The 17,503-nt window shown below is 41.7% G+C and overlaps 1 protein-coding gene across 7 annotated transcripts in view; it reads right to left on the bottom strand.

Annotated features, from left to right (window-relative positions):
• The window catches only part of KIAA1671 (KIAA1671 ortholog), a 235,563-nt gene that overhangs the window by 170,675 nt on the left and 47,385 nt on the right, over positions 1-17,503 (bottom strand). The gene's annotated exons all lie outside the window — the stretch shown is intronic.

The raw sequence follows: 17,503 nt of genomic DNA, 5'->3' as shown, positions 1-17,503 counted from the left end.
GACACACACACACACACACACACTAATAACTCAATAAAAGGGAATCGCGGGTGGAAAAAAAAATGTTTTCAAATCAACTGGTGCAAGAAAGTTAAACAGATTTGTAAATCACCTCTATTAAAAAATCTTAACCCTTCTAGTACTTAAATTATGCTCCGGATATACTACAGATAAATTTGTGAAGTTCTTTTCTGTCTGACCACAGTGCTCTCTATTGAAACCTCTGTCCGTGTCAGGAACTGTCCAGAGCAGGAGAGGTTTTCTATAGGCATATGATTCTAATCTGTGTAAAAATCAATGATATATGTTAAAATATAGATATTGTGTGATAATTAATGTGTATGACCATAAATAAATAGATATATAATAATGCAGGCTGAGTGATAGTATTTAATGATATAAATTTAATTAGTAAATATAAATTGTGTGGCTGTGCAGGGCCCTTGCACAGACCGCACCATCAATACAAATCATTTTTAATTATACTAAAAAACATAAAAAATCTGAATAATTTGATAATTAAACAAAAAGGAGATTAAATATATACTGATTATATATATATATATATATATATATATATATATATATATATATATATATATATATATATATATAAAATACTAGAAGTATGAGATGATCAGTCCCCAATAGTAGCAGCCTGACAAAATGGATACATCAATGCTAATTTTGTGAATGTACTCAAAATGACGTTCAAGTTCTATATAATAAGGAAAGATCTTCCGCTGTATCTTTGAAAGTTTTATAGCTAGTATGATTAAAGTTCAAGTGCTATATAGTACATCATATAGATCCTCCGCTGTATCAGTTAAGACTTTGTGAACAGTTACTTGTAGCAAGATACTTGTAGCTAGTGCAACAGATGTATAAAAAATTAAATTGAAAGTTATTGGTGCACGGCACCGCTCACCGCTTCTGCTGATGCACTCCGATATTCGGTGCGGTCCTTCTCCTTCCCGGGCTGGTACAGCTCGGCAGCTGGCCTGATGGATGAGCCTGGGATCTCCCTGCGCTGGCTCTGGAACTGGATACCGGGAGCTGGCAAATGCTGTAGAGACGATGTGATGCGCTGGGGGGGGGGTAGGCTGCACTTTGGTGGTCTGGAGGCTGGCACAGATCTGCGTCTGGCCTGTGGGTGGTAACGGCGAGTGCAGGTGAGCGGTGGATGCGCTGGGAGGCAGGTGGAGCCGTAAAATGCACGCTCCTGGACTGCGCAGTGGTCCCAAAATTTGGGGGTTCCAGCAGTTGCAATTAAATTTTAGCTGGTTAGAGGTGGACTGAGTATCTCCAATGTGGGTATAGTGCCAAACGCATTTTGTGGTGTTCCCTTCTTCAGTGGCTGTATATTTATATGATTATAAATCTACATAAACCTCTAACCAGCTAAAATGTTATTGCAACTGCTGGAACTCCCCAATTTTGGGACCACTGCGCAGTCCAGGAGCGCGCATTTTACACAAGGACGCGGCTCCACCTTCCTCCCACCGCATCCACCGCTCACCTGCACTCGCCGTTACCACCCACGGGCCAGACAGAGATCGGTGCCAGTCTCCAGACCACCAAAGTGCAGCCTCCCCCCCAGCGCATCACATCGGCTCTACACATTTACCAGTTCCCGGTATCCAGTTCCAGAGCCGGCGCAGGGAGATCCCAGGCTCATCCATCAGGCCAGCTGCTGAGCTGTACCAGCCCGGGAAGGAGAAGGACCGCACCGAATATCGGAGTGCATCAGCAGAAGCGGTGAGCGGTGCCGTGCACCAATAACTTTCAATAAAATTTTTGATACATCTGCTGCACTAGCCACAAGTATCTTGCTACAAGTAACTGTTCACAAAGTCCTAACTGATACAGCGGAGGATCTATATGATGTACTATATAGCACTTGAACTTTAATCATACTAGCTATAAAACTTTCAAAGATACAGCGGAAGATCTTTTATTATTATATAGAACTTGAACGTCATTTTGAGTACATTCACAAATTGAGCATTGATGTATCCATTTTGTCAAGCTGCTACTATTGGGGACTGATCATCTCATACTTCTAGTAAATATATCTCAGTATATATTTAATCTTTTTTTATCAAATTATTCCGATTTTTTTACTTTTATTTAGTATAATTAAAAATGCTTTGTATTGATGGTGCGGTCTGTGCAAGGGCCCTGCACAGCCACACAATTTATATTTACTAATTAAATTCATATCATTAAGTACTATCACTCAGCCTGCATTATTATATATATATCTATTTATTTATGGACATACACATTAATTATCACACAATATCTATATTTTAACATATATCATTGATTTTTACACAGAACACTACCATATGTGTATCTAGAGGTCTGTATTTCCATATATTATTTCTACTCTATTCATTTTTGACACGTAGGGTTAACGTGTAACATACAGTACCTCGATACACAGTCCTTTCTTCATAGTGTGAGCCCCCCACCTCCATTTTATGATTCTAATCTGGACAGGTCCTGACACGGACAGAGGTGTCAGCAGGGAGCACCGTTGTCAGACAGAAAATAAATTCAGAAATTTCTCTGTTTTATACAGCAGCTAATAAGTACTGGAAGGATTAGGATTTTTTAATACAAGTAATTTACAAATCTGTTTTACTTTCAGGCACCAGCTGATTTGAAAACATTTGTTTTCTACTTGTTTTCACCGGAGTTCCCCTTGAAATCTTAGAAGGGGACACATGCTAAAGACCCACTGAAAAATTAAGGGACAAATACATAAAAATGCCACAGTCCTCAAGGTATAGATAAAAAACAAGTCCCTTCATTACAGTTTATACGTTTCTAAGTGCCATTTTTACAAGTTCATTTATTCAGGTAATATTGTATCATCTAGAAGTCTGTCATTACACCAAACATGCAAACACTATGTAATTTACACATAATTAACGAGGCAGTTTATACATATAGTAAATGTAATAGATGCGTCAAGCACATTAACCATCTCAAGCCAGCATACAGACTAAAGTACAGATGGAAACACATAAAAAGGCCACACCTAGAGCAGTAGTAAGTAATACAACTTATGCCAGAGAGAATTCATGCATGAATTTGCAACTACACTGTCCATCTGCCTAAACAAAGGCTTAAAGCCTAGAAGTACATAGGTTACTATTTTTACAACTTTTTTCTTTATTACTTAAAAAAAATTTAATAATAATAATAATAATAATAATGATAACAATAATAATAACTAGGAATGTCCCGATACCATTTTACTTTTACCAATTAACAATAGCCGATACTTTTTTTCTTTTATGTCATGTGACAGGGTTTTTTCTTTAATGGGAAAAGAGGTTTTTTTTATTAAAAATTTATTTTTATTTTATTCAAACTTTTTGAAAAGGGGGTGATCAGAATTTTTTTTTATAGGGAAGGGGTTAATTCACATAATTATCATGCCCCCTCCCATAACACGCTCCGGGGACTGATTACAAACGGGGTGCCGCGTGCATGATCCCGGGGGTCCCCAGCTGCGGGACTCCCACGATCAGGCATCTTATCCCCTATCCTTTGGATAGGGGATAAGATGTGTAAGCACCGGAGTACCCCTTTAAAGGGGTATTCCAGGCCAAAACTTTTTTTTATATATCAACTGGCTCCGGAAAGTTAAGCAGATTTGTAAATTACTTCTATTAAAAAATCTTAATCCTTCCAATAGTTATTAGCTTCTTAAGTGGAGTTGTTGTTTTCTGTCTAACTGCTCTCTGATGACTCACGTCCCGGGAGCTGTGCAGTTCCTATGGGGATATTCTCCCATCATGCACAGCTCCCGGGACGTGACATCATCATTGAGCAGTTAGACAGAAAACTTCAGAAGCTAATAACTATTGGAAGGATTAAGATTTTTTAATAGAAGTAATTTACAAATCTGTTTAACTTTCCGGAGCCAGTTGATATATATAAAGAAAGGTTTTGCCTGGAATACCCCTTTAAGTTAAAGGGATACATAAGGCAACATAAGTGCTGTGCACTGTGCAGTGCCATTTGAGCACTACGCATAGGCACTCACCCGCTGGGGGTGCGTAGATATGCTCTCTGTCCAGTTCTCTTTGTCTCCTGCTTAGTGCTCACAGACCCCCCCCATCTCCGTCCCCTTGCAAGCCTGGCCTCTTGTATCAGGTCCCATTATCTTGCCAGCCCCACTACTGTCATCTAGGGGCAAGCATTGAGCAGCTTCTAGCGGGTGTGTGCATTTGTGTGGCACCCATGTTGCATTTACAATATAGCAGGTCATTGCATATGTAATTCATTGGAAAACTATTTTTGGAAAGTGCAACACCCCTTTAGGTCCCCACAGTTTAGCAACACATTTATTGGTAAAAAGTCCCCATATAACACACTTTGCTCCACTAGAGACTATAGAAAGATTAATTTCATAAAGTGACATGCAATAGAACGATCTTGGATTTAAAAAATAAAATAAAAAACTCTGTATGCCTTCATATGAAAACAGTATAGTACACACACAGATTTCCATTGGTGCCTTCATACAGATCCATAACAGGACTGTGCGCATGAGGCCTAAGGGCACAGGAACTACATGTGGAATCTACAATTGCCATTTTATCTTTTAAAAAATGCCCCACATACCAAGCAACTTTATTTTCATCAATCAATATGTAATAGCAGGCATATATGATCTCAAAACATATTGGCTGTATTTCCTAAATCTGTTTGAGTGCACAATTTATAATGGCAATTGATTTTCTTTGCCATTTCTTGGAAATTCAATCACGCTTAGTGTGTCTATAATAAAGATTCAAATATAAAGCATAGGGTGTGCCTAAATAAAGAGGCTGCTCTGTACATGAAAGAAAGCAAATTAATCCAGTACAGAATAAAAAGATCACAATTTACCACTACTGGCAGTCTCCAGAATAGAAAAATTGTCCTCCATACTGCTGGCAGTAAAAAAATAAAGGAGGTACATACCTTCCTTCGTTCCCCCGGTGCCTCCGTTAACCCACTCCGGTCTCCGCCGTGATCCTCTTCCTGGTTGCCAGTGGTCGGCGAGTCATACTGCACTCAGCCAATCACTGGCCGCAGCAAAGTCCCGACTCGGCCGGCAGCAGGTGCTGGGGCCGAAAACGTCATGCTGCCGCTCAGCCTATCGCCGGCCGAGTCGGGACTTCGCAGTATGACAGGAGGAAGCTAGGGGACCCTCCTCGTGTCCTCCAGCTATTCGGAATGACATTATTTCTCAGTGGCGGTCCCAAACAAACTGAGCTAACCCACACTGATTAGCTTTCACTATAGACACGGCGATCAACTTTGAACGCCGCGTCTAAAGGGTTAATAGCGCGCGGGACTGCGATCGGTGGCGCACGATATTAGCCATGGATCCCGGCCGTTGCTAGGTGACAGGCCCGACCCGCTTTGTGTTATAGGAAGGGAGCGGGCGGAGGATGTACAGGTACGCTTTCCTTCCTGAACAGGGTATACACACTCACCGGTGTTGCGGTATATGAAAAATTCATATCATGAAAAAAAAAAAAAAACACACACACACACACACACACACACACACACACAGGTATTCGGTATGAACTGGTATACTGCCAAGCACTAGGTACTAATAAAGACAAGTATCAGACATTACAGCATTGGGAGAGATTTATCAAAACCTGTCCAGAGGAAAAGTTGCTGAGTTGCCCATAGCAACCAATCAGATTTCTTCTTTCATTTTTGAAAAGGCCTCTGAAAAATGAAAGAAGCGATCTGATTGGTTGCTATGGGCAACTCAGCAACTTTTCCTCTGGACAGGTTTTGATAAATCTCCCCCTTTGTTCCTAAAACTAGATCTAATTTCCTCCACAGAACAATTTTGATCACAGCAATAATTATTAGTTGTCGGGTTGTTCCACACAGTGTCTGTCAAATGTACACTTCACGGGATGCCTCCAACATGCAAGTCTGATGTAGTGTTAACACGGATACCACCAAGTGGCATCCCTCATATATAGATGCCTAAGATGGGTTCAGCTGTAATACCATCCAGAAGACCTTCTACATACACGCCAACCAGATGTCAAAATTACATACTTTTGGCGTCAGTCAGGTATATGGAGCATATGGATACATTTAAACAGAGACTTGTCCAAGCATCTTGATATTGCTCTGTATCCTTTGATCAGTCTCAGGGTGGGTTCACACAACAATTTTGCTATACGGTTTCATTAAAAAAAAACAAAAAAAAAAACGTATGCAACCGTACAGAAAACCATGCCCATAGACTTCCTGTTCAAAACCGTATGCACCATAATGTATACGGTTGTCTCCGTTTTTCAAACCATATGGTTTTTTACTTTTTTTTTTTCCGGACAGAAAACCGTGGCCTACCACGGTTTTTGGTCCGGGTGATAAACCGTATGCTTTTTTTATTTATTTTTTTTTAACATGGGAGTGAATGGGAACCGTATGTGCGTACGGTTCCATATGGTTTTTCACTTTGCACAGTTTTTTTTTTATTGGAATTCCAATCAAACAAGTGAAACATTATTCATAATGGAGTGAAAAGTTCAAAACGTATAATTTTTTTTCTTAAAAAACGGATGCAATCGGACATCATTTTTCAAACCGTATACAGTTTTCAACCGTATACAGATAAAAATGTGTACACACGTTTTGATACAGGTTTAGTCAAATTTTGAGGAATCCATTTTTTTTTATATCAAAAACCTCATCGGGACCTGTATTGCAAAAACATTGTGTGAACCCAGCCTCAGTCAGATCCACAGACTGGGAAAGTGCGATACCCAGCAGGAGTGATATCATCTAAAGACCTGCTGGGGAGAACTTCCTCCCCTACTCTGTTACACACAGCCCAAAGCAGTTCAATGTGAGGTGGGCTGTAATTGGCTGAGGCCGCACACCCCTATCAGCTCTCCGCACTGAGCTCTACAGTGTATCAGCAATGCCCAGCAGCTTGCAAAGGTGGCAAAAAGACTTAGCACAATATCCAGCACTATGCACTGAAGGTATCGTGACTTTACAGTCTAGCTCAGCTCAAAAGGGAAAAGCAGCTAAATATTCAGCGCTATACACTCTATACACTGTGCTGAGGTCCTGCCTGCATTTCCTGACTTTTGTCTCTGCCAGGCTGCTGGTGGCCAGACTTTTAGGGGTAATTTAACACAAAGTTACAACATTTTTAGTATATTAGAAAAGTAAAAGTAGTAGCATAATCTACAACATATACTTTTTTATTTCTAATGACAGGTACCACTTAAACTGACTGTTGTAAACAGTTTAAAGCAGCGAAAACAGCCTAAGGCTGGGTCCACACTACGTTTTGTCCCATACGGGAGCGCATACGGCAGGGGGGAGCTAAAAGCTCGCGCTCCCGTATGTCACCGTATGCGCTCCCGTATGTCATTCATTTCAATGAGCCGACCAGAGTGAAACGTTCGGTCCGGTCGGCTCATTTTTGCGCCGTATGCGCTTTTACAACCGGACCTAAAACTGTGGTCAACCACGGTTTTAGGTCCGGTTGTAAAAGCGCATACGGCGCAAAAATGAGCCGACCGGACCGAACGTTTCACTCCGGTCGGCTCATTGAAATGAATGACATACGGGAGCGCATACGGTAACATACGGGAGCGCGAGCTTTTAGCTCCCCCCTGCCGTATGCGCTCCCGTATGGGGGAAAACGTAGTGTGAACCCAGCCTAATACTGCCATATCGATGTGCCCGTATTATGGTCTATAGTTCAGGCTGATCCGCACGTTTAATGACCAGAGCTAACAGCATCAAAGAGCCTTATACTGCTATTTGTTTGGGTCATTAGACCTTTATTTGGGTCAGGTCATTCAGACATAATATGGGAACAGAAATGCACTTTATTACAGGCATAGAACTGTAAAGTCTTATCTTCCATCTTCAGTCTTTTTCCCTCATCCAAATTTAATGCTAGATAATGGTAAGCACATTTACTGATGCCATGCATAAAAACTAGCACTGAGGCAAAATGAAAAAGCTCCTGGCAATCAGTCAGGTGCCAGGATTTTAAGCTATTTATAAACTTGACCCTATTGTGTGTTCTTATTATACAGCTTAAGCTTTTATATGTTATGCAAAGGAAAAGGAAAGAGAACAAATAATGCTTTCCATCATGATTCAAATGAACACGGCAAGCCTAAGGCTAGGTTCACATCTATACTGTTCTGATCCATCACAGGAACAGAACAACATAAATGACTAAAGTGTTGGATTCCTCAAATTACACTTGGGGTCTCTCAAGTTTATGTCATGTGACTTACTTTTCCTGACAAAATAACTCTGAATGCAGCATTTATTTGTCCTGCATTTTTTTTTTTTTACTACATGTTACAAGTTACTTAGTTACATACTTTTTAAGGTTGAAAAAATACCAGAGTCCATAAAGTTCAACCTATGACCTTGTCCCTCCTGTGTTGATCCAGAAGAAGACAAAAAACCCTTATGAGGCTGATGGCAATCACCCCATACTAGGGAGAAAAATTCCTTAGCGACTCCAAATACGGCAATCAGAATAAATCCATGGATTCAAGTTTTGTCCCTATAAATCTATTATTCATAACCTGTAATAGTACTACTCTCCTGATACATGTCCAGGCCTCTTTTAAACCCTTATTTTGTTCACTATGACCACTTCCTCTGTCAGACAGGTCCATAGTCTCACTGCTCTTACAGAACCCCCATCTGTGCTGTTGTAGAAACCTTCTTTCCTCTAAAGGTAGAGGATGCCCCCTTGTTATAGATACAGTCCTGGGTATAAACAGATCATGGGAGAGATCTCTGTACTGTCCCCTGATATATTTATACATAGTTATTAGGACTCCCCTAAGCCTTCTTTTTTCTAAACTAAATAACCCTAATTCTGATAATCTTTCTGGGTACTGTAGTCCTCCCATTCCCCGTATTACCCTGGTTGCCAGTCTTTGAACCCTCTCCAGCTCCACTATATCTTTCTTGTACACTGGTGACCAGTACTGTACACTGTATTCCATGTGTGGTCTGACTAGTAATTTGTAGACTGATAGAATTATTTCCTTGTCGTGGGCATCTATGCCCCTATTGATGCACCCCATGATTTGCCTTGGCAGTAGCTGCCCGACACTAGTCACTATAGCTAAATTTACTGTTAACTAAAACTCCTAAAGTCCTTTTCCATGTCAGTCATTCCCAAAAATTTTAACCCATTTCTTATGGAAATATCCCATATGTGGATGTAATGGAATCTGCAGACGAACTACAATACTCAGAAGAGAAGGAGCGCCATTGGGCTTTTGGAGAAAGAATTTGTTTGGAATGGAAGTCGGGAGCCATGTGCGTTTACAAAGCCTCCATGGTGCCAGAACAGTGGACACACACACACACACACAACCCTATTTTGGAAACGACACACCTCCCAGAATATAACAAGGGGTGCAGAGAGCATTTACACCCCACTGGCGTTTGACAGATCTTTGGAACAGTGAGCTGTGCAAATGAAAAATACATTTTCATGGACCACTGTTCAAAAAATCTGTCAGACACCAGTGGGGTGTGAATGCTCACTGCATCCATTGTTACATTCTGTGAGGGGTGTAGTTTCCAAAATTGGATCACATGTTGGGTCCACTGTTCTGGCACCATGGGGGCTTTGTAAACACACAGCCTTTAATTCCAGACACATTCTCTCTCCAAAAGCCCAATGGCGCTCCTTTTCTTCTGAGCCCTGTAGTGCGCCAGCAGAGCACTTTATGTCCACATATGGGATATTTATATACTCAGGAAAAAAGCCCCCCATAATTTGTACCACCATTTCTTCTATTACCACTTGTGTAAATGAAAAATTTGGGATAACACCAGCATTTTAGTGGAAAAAGAAAAAAAAATTTATTTTCACGTCTAACTTTAACGAAAATTATTCAAACACCTGTGTGGTGTTACGGGTCACTATAACCCTTGTTATGTTCTGTGAGGGGTGTAGTTTCCAAAATGGGGGTTGCATGTGGTGTGCATGTTTTTTTTTTGTTTTTATTTGCGTTTATGTCAGAACCATAGTAACGATCAGCCACCCCTGTGTAAATCACCTCAAATGTACATGGTGCTCTCACTCCTGAGCCTTGTTGTGCGCCCGCAGATCATTTTACGTTCAAATATGGAGTATTTCCGTACTCAGAAGGAATTGCTTTATAAATTTTGGGGGTCTTTTTTTCCATTTTACCTCTTGCGAAAATGAAAAGTATGGGGCAACACCACCATGTTAGTGTAAAAAAAAAAAAAATTTTTACAATAACATGCTGGAGTAGACCCCAACTTTACCTTTTCATAAGGGGTAAAAGGAGAAAAAGACCAACAAAATTTGTTAGGCAATTTCTCCCGAGTACAGAAATACCCCATACGTGGCCCTAAACTGTTGCCCTGAAAAACGACAGGGCTCCGAAGTGAGAGAGGGCCATGCGCATTTGAGGCCTAAATTAGGGATTGCATAGGGACGGACCCAGATGCAAGAATTACACTTGCCTCCAACAAAGTTACCCTACAGCAGTGTTTCCCAAACAGGGTGTCTCCAGCTGTTGCCAAACTCCCAGCATGCCTGGACAGTCAATGGCTGTCCGGCAATACTGGGAGTTGTGATTTTGCAACAGCTGGAGTCTCCGTTTTGGAAACGGTGCCGTACCAGATGTTTTTAATTTTTTATTGGGGGGGGGGTAACTGTGTAGGGGTATATGTAGTGTTTCTATTTATTTTATGTAGTTTTGTGTTTTTAGGGTACAATTACACGGCAGGGGTTCACAGTGAGTTTTCCGCTGGGAGTTTGAGTGCAGTGGAAAATGTGCTGCATCTCGAACTTGGAGAGAAACTCGCTGTAAGCCCCCACCCATGTGAATGTACCCTGTACATTCAAATTGGGAGGGGGGGGGGGGAACCTCCAGCTGTTGCAAAACTACAACTCCCAGCATGACCTTTGGCTGCTCGTGCATGCTGGGAGATGTCGCTAAGCAACAGCAGGAGGAAAACAACGCCTACCTCCTGCTGTTGGATCCCTCCGCCTCAGAAGACCAAGGCTGCCGCTCGGGACTGCCGCCACACCAGACCCCAGGTGAGCCTCCCCACACCCCTCCATCGCCGATTACGCCCTCCCTCCACCACCGATCGCCCGCTGATCGTGAGGTGGCACCGGTGCCACCTTTCTCCTGCTGGGCAAGGGTGATTGGTGCAGTTCGAGTCGGCACCACCCACCCTTTTTTTTTCCGGGTCAATGGGTGCGATCGCAGACATCGTGGGGGGGCCTCAGGATCCCCCCCAGGGGTTTGCACGAGGTGCCTGCTGAATGATTTCAGCAGGTGATTCGGTCCAGTCCCCGCCCGGCGAGCAGATGGGACCGGAATTCCCACAGGCGTACAGGTGCTTCCAGGATGTCAGGGCTTACCAATACGACCATAGTCCCTAAGGGGTTAAGGGTAAGGTTGCACATAGCGCATACGCTGCGTATTTCACGCTCTGGGAAATTCGCTGTATATACGCTATGAGCAGACACACAAGTATTCCCCGTCACAGCCATGTGTGTGCAGTAAGGTTTAGAAGTGGGCCAAGCACACCAACATAACTATAATGTGCAACGCCAACCTTGTTGCACACGAAGTGCTGTAGCCATGTGTCTACTCGTAGAAATACACAGAGTACTTTCCACAGCAGGAAATATGCTTAGTAGGCCTCGTGTGTGACTCTACCCTTATAGTGCACATCTAAGGCTCTAGAGACACACAAATATATTTTTTTTCCCATTTTTGCTGAAAATGTTGGTACACCTTAAAGTGTACCAACATTTTCAGCAAAAATGGGAAAAAAAATTTATGGGCCATCAATATTATAGTATCCGAAAACATTAATGGTAGTTGTGGTCGGGTTACATGTACCGTGAGTAGAGTACCACTTGCAGGAATAATTAGGCCTGGGGTGTGCCTGGGTGGCCGTGAAGGGTATCCTTAAGAAGGGGGATACCCTGAGAGTGACTGTAGAAAAAAAAAGGGGAGGGAGAGTGGGGACATCTTGCATGCTGGCGACGGTACCTGTGTGGATCAGGTGGTTATATAAAGACCAGACTTCTCCCACAAATTAGGTTAACTGTTTCAGCTAACCTCCACTTGTGGTCGGGTTACATGTACCATGAGTAGAGTACCACTTGCATGAATAATTAGGCCTGGGGTGTGCCTGGGTGGTCGTGAAGGCTATCCTAAAGAACGTTAATGGTAGTTATAGGAGTATACACTCTTTCTCTGGAAGTATAAAGTGTACTGTTGCAGAGATGCCAGGAAGGTACATACAAGAAGTCTACATCTATACATTTGCTTTAAGGAGTTTCCGAGCTTGCCCTCTCTTAACAGACCACCAATACAACAAACTCTGTTTATGGTTAAAGCTTAAACAGTGAAGTCCTGTTGAACAGTTTAAGTAGAGCAAAAAGACTGATGTGCTTGAACAACATCAGATTTTGGGAGTGCCTGAACGGTCTGAGACTATCCAATGAAACCTGACTGTGGCAGAGTCCCCCTACACCCAGTTGCCAATTTAGTTATAGATAAAAAAAATAAAAAATAAAATATATATATATATATATATATATATATATATATATATATATATATAAAAACACAGCTATTAATAAAAAAATAAAAAAATAAATAAAAACAATGTTCCAGAATTGTTATTTCACGGTTAATGCATGCATATTATAAATATAATTTGACTAAACTTAATTTTGTGTGTTACCAGCTCACTGCCTATGATAGTAAAATATGTAACGTTTGCTCACAGATGACAACACCGCTTCTGACTTTTAGCACTACCATATCTTTATAGCTTTATTATTTACTAAGAACGATTTGCAATGAGGAACTTCAGCTATCACTAACTGTGAACTTTAGAGTTTAACACAGTGTGGGTGTGTGGGGCAGAAGATGAATCACTTACAGAAAAAGCAATTCTATAGTGCAATTTACGTATAATAATGTATGTAAAGTACGAGCCTTAACTGGTTAGATAACATGCTTTGTCTGCAGACTTGAGCTTCACACTTGCTTGGGGAACGAGAATATAACACAAGAACTACACCCATAAAAGTGTGAACATTCAGCTAATGTAAATAACTACTATATACATTTTGTATAGGTATTATTGTAGCACACTGGGTGTCTATGGGTCTTTAACCCCTTAAGGACTCAGCCCATTTTGGCCTTAAGGACTCAGACAATTTAATTTTTACGTTTTCATTTTTTCCTCCTCGCCTTCTAAAAATCATAACTCTTTTATATTTTCATCCACAGACTAGTATGAGGGCTTGTTTTTTGCGTGACCAGTTGTCCTTTGTAATGACATCACTCATTATACCATAAAATGTATGGCGCAACCAAAAAACACTATTTTTGTGGGGAAATTAAAACGAAAAACGCAATTTTGCTAATTTTGGAAGGTTTTGTTTTCACGCCGTACAATTTATGGAAAAAATTACATGTGTTCTTTATTCTTAGGGTCAATACGATTAAAATGATACCCATTATTATATACTTTTATATTATTGTTGCGCTTAAAAAAAATCACAAACTTTTTAACCAAATTAGTACGTTTATAATCCCTTTATTTTGATGACCTCTAACTTTTTTATTTTTCCGTATAAGCGGCGGTATGGGGGCTCATGATCTGTACTTTTTTTTGATACCACATTTGCATATAAAAAACTTTTAATACACTTTTTATAATTTTTTTAAAATAAAATTTATTAAAAAAGTAGGAATTTTGGACTTTTTTTATTTTTTTTCGTTCACGCCGTTCACCGTACGGGATCATTAACATTTTATTTTAATAGTTCGGACATTTACGCACGCGGCGATACAAATATGTCTATAAAAAATGTTTTTTTACGCTTTTTGGGGGTAAAATAGCAAAAAACGGACGTTTTACTTTTTTATTGGGGGAGGGGATTTTTCACTTTTTTTTTACTTTTACATTTTTTTTTATTTTTTTTTACACTTGAATAGTCCCCATAGGGGACTATTCATAGCAATACCATGATTGCTAATACTGATCTGTTCTATGTATAGGACATAGAACAGATCAGTATTATCGGTCATCTCCTGCTCTGGTCTGCTCGATCACAGACCAGAGCAGGAGACGCCGGGAGCCGCACGGAGGAAGGAGAGGGGACCTCCGTGCGGCGTTATGAATGATCGGATCCCCGCAGCAGCGCTGCGGGCGATCCGATCGTTCATTTAAATCGCGAACTCCCGCAGATGCCGGGATCTGTATTGATCCCGGCACCTGAGGGGTTAATGGCGGACGCCCGCGAGATTGCGGGCGTCGGCCATTGCCGGCGGGTCCCTGGCTGCGATCAGCAGCCGGGATCAGCCGCGCATGACACGGGCATCGCTCCGATGCCCGCGGTTATGCTTAGGACGTAAATGTACGTCCTGGTGCGTTAAGTACTACCTCACCAGGACGTACATTTACGTCCTGCGTCCTTAAGGGGTTAAAGGGGTATTCCGGCCAAAGACATTTGGATTGGGGATAAAATACCATTGGCTGGAATACCCCTTTAATACATGTAAATGAGCTTAGGATGTTGTGGTGCAGCACAGAGACACATCACAACTGCAAAGGAAAAATAAAACTGCAATATCAAGATAACATTTAATTCGCCTTCATTCAGCAGAAATGCAAAAAGTAAATAAGGTTTGTATAAGGTAAAAAGCTTTATTAACAGTTTTAAATAGCTAGGATTAGTAGATGACAAAGGTATTCTAAGTTCTTGCTTTTAAAGTGTACTTGTAATAATAAAAAAATTAAAAAAACTTTTGGCATGCCAGAGACATGTCAAAAAATATTATTGTTCATGGTCTCAGTGTTGAGACCCCCACCGGTCAAGAGAAAGAGTGGGGATAAGAGCATGGTAGAGTATTTTACTCCCTGGCTCTCAGCAATCTTTCTCTTGCTGCTGAGGGTTGGGGAATAAAGTGTGCATCCATTCGCTTATCCACACTCGTTCTCTTGATCGGTGGGGGTCTCAGCACTGAAAAAGTTTTTTTTTTTCCAAATGACTGGTACACTTTAACCTTTTTATTGCTTCAGGTATCAGATGCTTGGAAACGTATGTTAACAGATAAAACCTAAAAAACAAAGAAAATGGCTTCAAATATTGTGTGTTCACATGTTGACAAACAGACATAACCAGCTGCTCAACATACAGGTAAACACATCTGTTCATTGACTATTACTGAAAAATAGATATCATTTAAGGCTGCGTTCACACAGCCGTCTAGACCCGTTCCGTTCTCCCATCAAAATAAAAATGGACTTTAAAAAAAAACCTAACAAAACGGATGCAAATGGATGCTATGCATTTGTATCCGTTTGGATCTGTTATTGTTCAGTTAATAAACCAAAAATATTTTTTTGTTCTAGGCATGCTCAGAAGTAAAAACAGATCAAAAAAGGGATGCAAACGGATGACATTAAAAGGCTCATCCATTTTCCATAGACTTCAATGTTAAATTTACTGTATCAGTTTTTTCGATGGGAGAAAAAAAAAAAATACTGCATGCACGTCTTTTCTCCCGTAAAAAAACAAAAAACGTAAATGAGCGCAGACAGGTGCCAACGGATGTGAAAGGATTGTAATGGGATTATTTTACAACAGTTTGTAATCCGTTTACAAGAAGCAACAACGGAACTTAAATGGGGGAAAATAAAACAGGGCCGTGTGAACGCACCCTTAGGCTAAGTTCACATCGGAGGTTCTCCACTGCTGATTCCACTATTCACAACAAAGATCGGGGGCCGCATTCTGAAGCTCATGGGTGGTCCCAGCATTCGGACCCCTGCAACACTTACCCTTTAACTTCCGGTTTCACAAACAACATTTTATGGCAATTTTTAAAATCAGTTTTTGAGCCAAAAACAGAAGTGGATACAGCACAAAGGAGAAATAGAAGTCCTTCCCTTATGTTAACAATTCTTCTGTATAGACTTGGCAAAAAAAATAAAAAATAAACTGCCACAAAAAGCTGTGTATGAAACCCCCAAATCATGGTATACAGTGATCAGCTTACAAATTGCTGGTTGCACAACCTGAACTTGAGCTGCAGTTGCAAGGACTCTCTGAACTGTAAGCAAGTGAGGTGTGGTGAAGAATGCCAAGCTGAGCTCCACATGACTCACTGACCTTGACAACAAAACACACTTGCACTTGCTTTTAGGTAATATAAACAGGAGACGAATAATAGCTCAATTCATGGGAACCCCAAAGTTCTATTTTTAGGGTGGGTGGGAATAAAAAGGAAACTAGCTTCCAAATAGGTTTATGCTGGAGCCTACATCTATTTAGATGTTGTGGCTTGTTCACATGTTAAAGTTATTGTTTTGGATTTAATAAATCCAAGCAATCAGCACATTGATCTCCCAGTATCATTGTGATGGGTGTTAATCTGTGACATCAGGGTTCATTTATGATTTTGAATAATGGTAAAGTGTAGGGATCGACCGATTATCGGTTTGGCCGATATTATCGACCAATAATCAAGATCTTGGGCATTATCGGTATCGGCAATTACCTTGCCGATGTGCCGATAATGACCCTTACCCCCCCCCCACGTCGCACCTCCCACCTCACCGCCCCGGCCCCATTGCCTCACCCATCCCCCGTTTTATAATTACCTGTTCCCGGGGCCCGGGGTCAACGCTACTTCTGGCTCCTGCTGCGTCCTGCTTTACGCTGTGCGCAGTGACATGACGTGACGCAACGTCACCGTCAGTGCGCACAGACAGCTCAGGAGGACGCCACCGGAGCCAGATGTATAGTGGACCCCGGGAACAGGTAATTATAAAACCGGGGATGGGGGAGGCAATGGGGCCGGGGCGGTGCGGTGGGGGGTGCGACGCGGTGCGGTGGGGTGGTAGGGGACACGGAGCGGTGCGGCAGTGGTGGGGGGGCGGTGACGGTGATAGGACTCAGGAACCCCGGACAGGCAGGGGGAGAGAAGCGGGTGGCGGCGGCGGTCTATGGCACCGCAAAAGCCGCTGCAGTTCATTGATTTAAAGCGCCCGCTTTAAATCAATGATCTGCAGCGGTGTGGGGGGGCCGATAACTTATACCGGAATATCAGTATAAGTTATCGGCTATCGGCCCTAACCTCCACAGATTATCGGTATCGGCCCTAAAATCGATCCCTAGTAATGTGTATTGTGTGTGTAGCCTAATATAAATATGAAGAAGAGACACAAAGTCCAGCGCAGCAAATTCAGCAGATTGTGCGGTTTATTGAATCACACACACGTAGCGCACAAGACAGACATGGCAGTGACGCGTTTCGGCCAACGGCCGAAACGCGTCACTGCCATGTCTGTCTTGTGCGCTACGTGTGTGTGATTCAATAAACCGCACAATCTGCTGAATTTGCTGCGCTGGACTTTGTGTCTCTTCTTCATTGCT

Source organism: Hyla sarda, chromosome 1, assembly GCF_029499605.1.
Source record: "Hyla sarda isolate aHylSar1 chromosome 1, aHylSar1.hap1, whole genome shotgun sequence".
NCBI lineage: Eukaryota > Metazoa > Chordata > Amphibia > Anura > Hylidae > Hyla > Hyla sarda.
Note: the sequence above shows the minus strand (reverse complement) of the source record. Positions and strands in the feature narration are given on the sequence as shown.